Raw genomic sequence first — 7,765 nt, 5'->3', positions numbered from 1 at the left:
GAATTTTGCCTATCAAATTAAGATTATAATTTTCAATGTTATGAATCCTTTCAGCTAAATTCTCATTACCAGTTTGTAAAGACTGTATCATCTCTAACAGTTTCTCATTCTTGAATTTGTTATCAAACCATTTCTTTAAGGATACAATATGAAGAATAAAACTAATGGGCCCTATGCTCACAAAAATATATGTAGCAGGTAGGTTATATTCCTCTCCTAGAATTCCATTCATAGTAGAAGCAAAAAGGTTGTTTAGTTTCTGCATGATGATGTTATCTGACATTATCTTGGGGTTGTTTCACAAATTTCAAATTTATTTTATTTATTAACCCATCAGTCTAATATCCAGTTGTCAAAATAACTTACCTCCATTAAAATTTTCAGAAAACTGTTGTAAGTTTAATAATCTTGATTGGCCAGCAGGTGTTGCTGTTACAGCAGTAAGGCAGGTCCTAGTTCAGGACCTGTATTACCTATGAGACTTAACCATAAGTTTTGAAAGCTGCATACCTGCACGCAGAGATGTCTCAGTCAAGCAGAAACTCAAAGGACCCAGAGCTTGCGGGCACTCATGAGCCATGAGGTTACTTGCTGGACCTTGGGTCAGTGGCCCTCATGGATCTGATCTGAGAATGCAAGCCTGTGTTCTAGGTCCAGGGTTAGAACTTCTAGGGTTAGAACTTAGCCTGATCAGAGCAGGCCTGGCAGGTGGACCTCAGAAGCAGATCCCAGCATGAGTAGTGGCATTGAGCCACATGGACCAGGGACCAGAGAAGCCACAGAGGAGTTTTGATAGGAAGCTGCTAGTGACTGTAACTCAGCCACTTAGTAGATAGGTAGTTAAACCAAGACATGTGGGTGTAGGCAGACAGGAACTTGCCAGGTTGCTGCAGTGGGCAAGCTAAGCCAAGCCATGCTGAAGAGGTGGTTCAGATGCATGGAGTGGGATGAGGCCACAGCGGTTCTGGGCAGGGCCAGGCAATGGTGTGGGCTCATGCCATATGGATGCCAAATTGAAGTAGTACCAAAGAGTTCCACAATAGCCTGGAATGGAATATAACAAAGGTTTATTTATTTGGGGATAGCTCACAGTAAGGAAGTAATCCACAGTCCTCTGCATGTGCTAGGACCTGAAAAAGAATCCAGTAGAAAAAGGGGCTGTGTGTGCTTTTTGTCTGCACTTACAGTATTTAGACCATGCCCAAAGTGTGCTGCTTATCCTAAAGACTTTTGGCTGAGGGAATTCTCACAACAAAGTTCCTTTCTTGGTCCACTCTGTGCAGTCACAGTCTGTGCTTCAGAGTCCTTCTGAGGTTGTAGAGGTGATGGATGTGTTTGGGGGTGGGATGGAACTTGTAGCTTAGAGCTTCTAATCAATGGGGGTGTGTTGGAGCAGCCTGCGCACAGGAAACTTGCCTGTTAATTGGCTAGTGAAACTTAGGCAGGTGGGGGATGGGCAGGTACTTAGAGCCTAGAAAGTGGGGTGGCCACCTGGGTGGCTTTGTCACTTACCTCTTGGTCTGTTCAGTGGATACTGTATTTTTAAAGGTTGTGATCCATCCTGATGACCATGGAGTTTTTGCACTGAGTTGCTGTGTGTCTCAGAATTGGTTTAATTCAGTGATTGAGTTGAAGGGTTGGGGAAGATGAATATCTGCCACCTGGGTAGTCATGTCAGCAAAGTCCATGCTAAATTCCATTATACACTGCTCACCCCAGGCTCATCCAGACCAGAAGTGCTGCTTCCCAAGGTGCCATTGTCAGAGCAAGTTTCTGCCTTACGGTCTCAGTGTCAGTAAAGTGCATGGTATGCTGTGAGTTGGGACGTGCTAAAGGGAGGAGTGAAGGGGTTAAGTTTTCTTTGTGCCCTCAAGACATTGATAGATTGGTTGTCATTTCATCAAAATTGTTTTTCTCTGTTCTGTCCAAGATTGGAGCTGTTGTCAAGGTCAGGAATTCTGAAGGACTCTTCATGGGATCAGTCAGTGACCTGTCCCCATCAAAAGGTGCTGTCCTCATCTAGGAATCCAGGGTGGAGTAGCAGCAGTGGTTTGGATGCAGCAGATGGAGCATCTGGTCTGAGGTGTCAGTTTTAGTCTCCGTTTCCACCACTGACAAAGTCAAGGAGGAAGATGGTGAGTGAGGTGCTGTCCTTCTCTCAGTGCACCTCTCCCTTAGGCCCCTTCAGGAATGGGGAACTTATTCTTATATTTGTTACTTGAAAAGCATTTTTTTTTGAAAAATTCAGTTAAATCTCTTGGGATTTTAGGTAAATACCAAAAATGCACTGTTCCTTACACATGTCCTCTTCATCTAATGTTGGGAAACCTGGTGATCCACTTGTACAGGGAGAAACATGATTCCACCTGGGTTTTTGGAGCATTCCTTTAGTCCCAACACTCTTAGGGCAGGGACACAGGCATAGGCAATGTCAGCCAGCCTGATTAACATAGTTTCAGAAGATTCAGGGCAAGGGAGAGAGACACTGCCTTGGGAAACTAAAGTAAACACATAAATAAATTCTGTTTCCTATGTGCCACCATGTAAAATGTTAATGGTATGTGCCTCATTGGCCAAAGTGTAACAAACTCTGAAACTCTTAGAGCACAAAATAGTTCAAGGAGTTGAAGACTCTGGGACAGGCCAGGATGGAAGGAAACACTGGTGGTATCCTGGCAGTAATTGACCAATATTCGCTCAGTGAGGTAAAGGATTCATTGCTGGCAAGAAAAGAAGTCATTTGATGGGATGTCCTAGAGAACCACATGGATTCTTTGCTGTTGATACCTCAGTTAGAGATTATTATCTAGATTATTTAGCATTAAGTATGTAAATCATAAGAAAGAAAGCAGTACAGTCATTAAAAGGCAAAGATTAATAATACCACCCTTCCAATTAATGCATATATGAGTATCCAGGTGTGATTCAATAGCATGATTCTATTATGTCAAACTCTTTCAAAAAATGAGGGGTCAAAGGCCATAACCTCTTCCTTTAATAAATCAACTTGTTTTGGGGTAATGAGAGCAAGAAAGGGGGGTATATACTTTACCCATCCATGTTTATTTCTTGGTGGAAGCAGACTGATCCATGGCTGGGTATACATCTCTTACTTGGACTCATATTTGTGTTGTGGTAGTCTGAGGGAAACAGAAGCATACCCTCTCCCATGACTTAGCAGGGGGCCTCTCAGCTGCCATTGGAGGGAGATAGGTTCTCTCCATCTCACCAGGGACAAGAGTATGTTTTTTGCCCGAGATTCCCAGTGCTTGTAAACTGGGCTGAGCCTCTTGTCATCAAAAATGAAAATGTTCATATGGAAAAGGACCTCTGTTCCTGCCAGGTGAGGATCTTGCCTAGCCTCTGGCGAGATATTCCTGGCTAACAGCTCCTTAATAACTCTGTTGGTCCTCTCCATAATGGTTTGGCCCTGTGGATTGTAGGGGATGTCAGTGGCATGGGAAATCATCCAGGATCCCAGAAGTCACTGAATTTTTGAGAGGCACACATGTAGACACTTAGACATATTAAAAATGTATTAATATTCTACTGAATATATGTCATATCTGTCTGTATTTCTATGTATCTACTTATCCATATATCTACATATATATCTGTCTGCCTGTCTATCATCTTTCTATCAATCACTCTGTCTATGTATCTCCCTATCTATTATCCCTTTCACTTTCTATCTACCTACCTACTTACATATCTTTTTATATATCAGACTGTTAATATATATTTAGTTGCTTAGTACAGAATCATTAAAGAGAAATAGAACTTTGGGAAGATGACAGAGTTTTGTCAACAATAGTCCCTAGATTTTTGGTTCTCTTCTGTCCCATATCAGATAGATCTTCTGATATGAGACAGAAACTCTGAATTTTTCTTCTAACAACATGCTTGATATTAGAGAAAGAGAAAGCCATGCTTTAAATTCAAAGCCAGCTTTGATTTTTAATTGAGTCGGGACTATAACTTTTCCAAGAAGTAAAGAGATATAGTTGTTTAGGTAGTGAAATCTAATATGTGTAATATGCCAGGGCTCAGTCCTCTAAACTTTTATTGGAATCTGAAAAGACCAGTGTGACATGAGGGATGGGATTGGAGGACAGGACTGCATGTGGCTGTACCTTTATTGGAAGTGTAGGAAGCCGTGCTAAGATCTTGTTTTTTTTTTTTTGGCAAGTGATTATCAATTAGTTTTCTATTATATCCAAATAATAGTCTTTGATAAACCATTCAGTCCAGGTATGTCCAGGAGATTAGTCAGTCCAATCCAGTTAATCTCTAAAAGTGATTTCCTAATAAGAAGACCAACAATGCTCCAGCTAAAGGCATGTGGCTTCATGATCACCCACGTTGTCCCATAAATCTGAATACTCTTTATGCCAGCTTTATAAAAATATTATTCTCCAAATCAATATCTCAGTTTCCTACAAAACTAGTCTGAATGTCCAGAGTAGTTTGTCTTTAGTCTATATTTCAGTATAAATCTTAACACCATTGACTCTAAGGGTTTGCTGATACACGCTCTCTTTTGTGGAAGAGCAGCACAAAGCTGTGGCCACTTCTGCATCTTCCCAGCTCCCTAGAGTCATAGGGGACCAGGAGCTGTGAAGAGACACCTGAGCAGCCAGCTGAAGCCTCTCTCTGCTAGTGAAACCCAAGCTTCCACTGCTTGGACCACCCACCAAAGTCCCAGTAGTCCTGCAGAAGAGGAAAGCTTCCTGTATGGCTCAAGTGTGCTTGGATCCCTGGGATGACACAGGCTTTGGATCCTGGGAACCAAGCTTTACTAACAATGGGATGCTTTTTCTGGACAGGCTGCCAAAGCCCAAGGCAGGCCCCAGACCACCCTCCATGCAATACTGTGAGGTCTGTTGTGCAGGGCCAGAAACCTTTTCGGAGTACCTGGAAGGAAAGAAGCACAAGAAGCAGATGGCTCAGATGACAGGCACACAATCCAGTGGAGGTCTGAGGGGAGCCCAGAGAATTCACTGCAGCTGGTGTGCTGTGTCCTTCCCTGGTGCAGATGCCTATGCTGCTAACATGAGTGGAACCAGGCACCAGATGGTTTTCAAGTTGACTACCCAGCTAGGGAAGTCTATTACCTCCCAGCCTATGTTTGAAATGGCACCTATACCCAGTGCTCAGACAGCACCCTGAGACCTCAGTCAAGCAGGAAGCTCACACCAGTCACAGCTCACACATCTCAGGTCTGGCCAGCACCAGCCCCTGGGCCCTCATCTTCCATGTCACCATGAAGCTCAGTTGTAGTGGTGTATCATTTGTATTTCGATACATAAATCTTGCCTGAACTTCAGAGGCAAAGCTAAAGTCACTAGAGGTCAGGTAATGGTGACCTCTAATACCTTTAATAATACCAGGATTTGGGAGACAGAGTCAGATTGATCTCTCCATGGGTTTAAGGACAGCCTGGGCTATACAAGAGCTATGCAGAAACAAATCCAGTTGGTGTAGTCTCAAAATCTTTAATTCCAATCTTAGGGAGTCACATAGCTTTAATCCTAGCACAAGAGGGAACATAAAATGGGAGGAAGGAATCTTACTTAGTCTGCTTAATTTGTGATTGCATGGCCTTGGTAGAGGTGAAAAGGGTAGGAGAATCAAATGATAAACTGAGGACTGAGTCACTAGGTAAAGAGGACAACTCTAGTGGATAGTAGAACATTTACAACTGGTGTGAAATTTACTTCCAAACATATGGATCTGATGTTAACAACCTTTCAGCAGGTGGTATATTAAGAATATATGAAGCCTTGTCGGGTGGTGATGGTGCACACCTTTAATCCCAGCACTCACGAGGCAGAGGCTGGCAGATCTCTGTCATTCCTAGGCCAGCCTGGTCTACAAGAGCTAGTTCCAAAGCTACAGAGAAACCCTGTCTCAAAAAACAATAACAAAAAATATATGAAGCTTCAGATGTTATGACTATCAGCCAGGGGTTTCTACAGCACAAGATCTCATGTAAGCTGAACTGTAGTTGTATTTTTTGGAATTCTTCCAGATGTGAAGAGTGTTGGATTCCTGGAACTGGAGTTACAGACTGTTGTGATTCACTATGTGGGTGCTTGGAATTGAACCTGAGTCTTCTGGAAGAGCTACAGCTCTTGTGCTCACTCCTCCATAATCACAGTGAGAAGTGATGGCATAAATCCAAATGTTATGTCGAAGGTTCATGTTTTTTAATACAATGAAACACCAGGAAATATGCAAAAATGATAACTCTCATGACCATCACAGATCCTGTTCATGATATTGCCTTTGCTCTGAATTTTGGAAGATCTTTCCATATCCTGTGAGGAAAGAACTTACTTCTTCTGATGGTTCCACATAATTTAAAACCAATATTGTGGCTCAGTTTGACAATCATAATTCTCAGGTCTGGTGGGTGAGTTGGAACAAGGCATCATCAGAAGCTAGTGACATTTCAGAAAGTCAATTAGGTTCACAATTTTTGGAAGTGTACTGGTATTTTGAAAGGTAACAGGAATTCAGTAAATGAGAGTTCTCAGCTGGAAGTTCAAATCCTTCATTAAGCTCAAATATTCCAAATCTTTAAAGCTCATTAAATGTATCTTCTGCAGAAAGAAAGCACAGCTGAGTCCAAGCTAGCTGGAGTAGGTTTTCTGTTTAGCTGCTTGTTGCATGCACTCTGATATGAAAATTGAACCCTTTTCCCTCTTTCCCAGTACTGTTTGATCTCTACCAAAATGTGCCAGCAGTCTGCACACTATTAAAGACAGTCCAAAATGTATTTAAAATTACAGTGTATATAATTTTTTACTTCTCCTTTTACTGACACTATAAAGGGAAAAGCTTTTTTTCTGGGACATAATCATCAAAATAATTTTTGACTCACTTGGGCTTAAAAACTGAAGGTTATATGAATTGTAAACTGTTTAGTCTATTGCTCAGATTTATTAATAACTCACTCTTACCACTTAAATTTACCTGTAATTCTTGTATATGTTTAACCACATGGCTTTGTGCCTTTTCTCATTTTGCTTCCTCTGCATCTGGATAATGATTATGCATTTGCCTTTTCTCTTCCCACCTTATCTGTCTAGAACACTTTTTAAAGCTTTCTCAGGCTTTATGTGGAAATTCTTGCCAAATGTTTGTGCACAATTTATAGACAGATGTTTCTGTCCTGCCTGGTTCTGCAGTTGTTCAGTTACAAATCAATACACAGGGGCTTATATTAAGTATAAACTATTTGGTCTATTGCTCAGGCTTATTACTAATGAGCTCTTACATCTTAAATTAACCCATAACTCTTTTCTATCTTTAGCCACATGTCTTGGTACCTTTCCTCAGGTGTGTTATATTTGGTAGAGGCAATCAGAGGCATGGCTCAACTAAGAGAGGCTTCCTGACTCAGTCTCAATAGCAAACACTGCAGGGCTCTTTTAAGAGGTCCTGCTACAAAACAATTAAACAGTGTTTATGAGCAGCAAGCAGCATGCTTCTTGGTATTGGAATAAACCTAGAAACTCCACAGAGTTGCTGCAATAGACGTGGTTCCCACCAGTATCTCCACCATGATGTTAGACTCTTAGCAATGCTAGGGATGTGGTGCAGTCAGTCCCTGAACTCCACCACTAATCCTAGCCTTATCACTTAGTCTATTAAAGGTTTATGTGGTCATAAAAAGATAGAGATATATAGCACAGACAAATTCAGAGGAAAAAAATCCTCTGAACATTTTATAGTGTGTTTAAAAATATACTTAGGCTTA

At 41.5% G+C, this 7,765-nt stretch overlaps 1 pseudogene; it reads left to right on the top strand.

Annotated features, from left to right (window-relative positions):
• The first annotated feature begins 5,597 nt into the window (after positions 1-5,597).
• On the top strand, positions 5,598-6,628 carry LOC125409689 (nucleoporin SEH1 pseudogene; annotated as a pseudogene).
• The last annotated feature ends 1,137 nt before the right edge of the window (positions 6,629-7,765 follow it).

Source organism: Myodes glareolus, chromosome 1 (genome assembly GCF_982192425.1).
Source record: "Myodes glareolus chromosome 1, mMyoGla1.1, whole genome shotgun sequence".
Taxonomy (NCBI): domain Eukaryota; kingdom Metazoa; phylum Chordata; class Mammalia; order Rodentia; family Cricetidae; genus Myodes; species Myodes glareolus.
The sequence above is the reverse complement of the archived record's forward strand: the minus strand, read 5'-3'. Positions and strand labels throughout refer to the sequence as shown.